Source organism: Pristiophorus japonicus, unplaced genomic scaffold, assembly GCF_044704955.1.
Source record: "Pristiophorus japonicus isolate sPriJap1 unplaced genomic scaffold, sPriJap1.hap1 HAP1_SCAFFOLD_141, whole genome shotgun sequence".
In the NCBI taxonomy this organism is placed as follows: Eukaryota; Metazoa; Chordata; class Chondrichthyes; family Pristiophoridae; genus Pristiophorus; species Pristiophorus japonicus.
In genome coordinates, this window is record NW_027251082.1 from 161953 (window position 1) to 164791 (window position 2839).

The window sequence follows — 2839 nt, forward strand, 5'->3', positions numbered from 1 at the left end:
CAGAGAAACCCAAGGCAAAAAACAAAAAGGGCCACATTACAGCAAAATTCTAAAGGGGCAAAGTGTGTGAAAAAGACAAGCCTGAAGGCTCTGTGCCTCAATGCGAGGAGTATTCGGAATAAGGTGGACGAATTAATTGTGCAGATAGCAGTTATCGGATATGAAGTATCGGACACCGACACCATCGTAGACAGCACAGGCCAGTGCTTGCCCGAGAGGAGGAGGAGGAGGAGCATTTTTCGCTGGTAACGTTGGCTGTCATATTCTGCATGGTACAAAATGAATGCCCTAATGATTCCATTTGGTATGCTGAAGCTACAAGTAAGGAGCGTCAATTCATCTTGCTTGGCTGATTGCAGTCGAAGAGCTTTTGGGATATTGAAGACACAATACAGGACATTCTTCTTCAATAATAAAACTTGTAACCCACAGAATTTCACAAACTATGAATCCATTAAACAGCAGTACAAACCGCAAGTGCCAGAATACTTCAATTTTGCAAGTGATGTCCTCGATAAGTGGAGGGAAATGGAAAAGGCTGGAAGCAGAGGTTCAAACCCTGCTTTGTGGTGGTTGAGTGAAAGTGGGCAAGAGGTGAACTGGAGCTTCCAGGACCTTGGAGTCTACTCCAAGAAGGTGGCCAACATCCTGTCAGAAGCCTGTGATCTACAATTAAATGATCGAGTTATTGTTCTCCTGCCCAGGATCCCAGAATGGTGGCTTTTGAATGTGGCATGCATGAGAACAGGTACTGTACTGATCCCTACCTCAAGCCACCTAACAGCCACAGATATTTTACACAGGCTGCAGGCCTCCAGAGCAAAATGCATCATTACAAATGACCGCCTGGCAAACGCTGTAGAGTCAGTGGCATCCAAGTGCCCTGCTCTCAAAGTAAAGATGCTTATATCACACAAACATAGAGAGGGATGGATAAACTTCCAGAACTTTTTCCGAAATGCATCACCTGACCACAACTGTGCAAATACCAAGAGTTTGGACCCAATGGCCATTTTCTTTACCAGCGGAACCACAGGACTTCCAAAAATGGCCCTACACACCCACTGCAGCTTTGGAATAGGCCTTACAGTGAATGGAAGGTACTTGTTGGATCTCACTCCCTTAGATGTGATGTGGAATACCTCAGACACTGGCTGGGCTAAGTCTGCATGGAGCAGCATCTCCTCGCCATGGATTCAAGGATCCTGTGTTTTTATCCATCAGATGCAACGGTTTGAACCCAAAGTTGCATTGGAAGTTTTATCCAAGTATCCAATAACGACCTTCTGTTCTCCGCCTACTGCATATCATATGCTTGTACAAAGTGATGTCACCAGTTACAGATTCAAAAACCTCCAGCACTGTGTGTGTGCTGGTGAGCCCATATATCCTGAGGTGATGGAGAAATGGAAAGAACAGACGGGCTTAGACATCTATGAAGGATATGGCCAGACAGAGACTGTCTTGATCTGTGCTACTTTCAAAGGCATGAAAATTAAACCTGGTTCAATGGGGAAGCCATCCCCAGCATTTAATGTGAAGATTATTGATGAGAATTGCAATGTGGTTCCTCCTGGAGTGGAAGGTGAAATTGCCATTCAAGTGAAGCCCGTTAGACCCTTCTGCCTCTTTTCTGGATACATTGATGATCCACTAAGAACTGCCTCAGTCCTACGAGGAGACTATTTTCTGACTGGAGACCGTGGTCAAGTTGATGAGGATGGATACATCTGGTTTCTGGGAAGAACGTATGATGTAATTTTATCAGCTGGGTACCGCATTGGACCATTTGAAGTAGAAAGCGCACTGATAGAGCATCCAGCTGTGGCAGAGTCTGCTGTGGTTAGCAGTCCTGATCCAATCAGAGGAGAGGTTGTGAAGGCATTTGTCATTCGATCTCTTGCTTACACCTCATGTGATCCTGACAAATTAATTAAAGAATTACAGGAACACGTTAAGAAAACCACAGCACCATATAAATACCCAAGGAAGATTGAATTTGTGAAGGATCTGCCCAAGACTATTAGTGGGAAAATCCAAAGAATGGAGTTACGAAAGAAAGAATGGGGAAAAAACTGAGACTTAAATCATTCTTGTACAATATTGTAAAAAGGAATAATTTTTAAAAAGCAAAAATTTCAATTGAACTAATGATTTAAAGACAAAATAAATTACATGTTAACAGATTGACTTGTGCCTGTACTGTTACAAGCACAACAGAAGATGGGTTTTGTTCAAGATAATAAAGGAGGCATTTATTATAAAGTTTAAAAAAAAAATAAAAAAAAATATGAAGTAATTGGTATCACGGAAACATGGCTCCAGGGTGACCAAGGCTGGGAACTCAACATTCAGGGGTGAGAAGGGGGATTTAATAATGGGAAATGTGGAAATGGCTGAGACCTTAAACAATTATTCTGCTTCGGTCTTCACAGTGGAAGACACAAAAACCATGCCAGAAATTGCTGGTCACAGGAATGTGGGAAGGGAGGACCTTGAGACAATCACTATCACTAGGGGGGTAGTGCTGGACAGGCTAATGGGACTCAAGGTAGACAAGTCCCCTGGTCCTGATGAAATGCATCCCAGGGTATTAAAAGAAATGGCGGAAGTTATAGCAGATGCATTCGTTGTAATCTACCAAAATTCTCTGGACTCTGGGGAGGTACCAGCGGATTGGAAAGCAGCTAATGTAACGCCTCTGTTTAAAAAAGGGGGCAGACAAAAGGCAGGTTACTATAGGCCGGTTAGTTTAACATCTGTAGTGGGGAAAATGCTTGAAACTATCATTAAGGAAGAAATAGCGGGACATCTCGACAGGAATAGTGCAATCAAGCAG

At 43.1% G+C, this 2839-nt stretch overlaps 1 pseudogene; it reads left to right on the forward strand.

The window, feature by feature from the left end:
• The first annotated feature begins 202 nt into the window (after nucleotides 1-202).
• On the forward strand, nucleotides 203-2142 carry LOC139242645 (acyl-coenzyme A synthetase ACSM3, mitochondrial pseudogene; annotated as a pseudogene).
• Nucleotides 2143-2839: the final 697 nt, after the last annotated feature.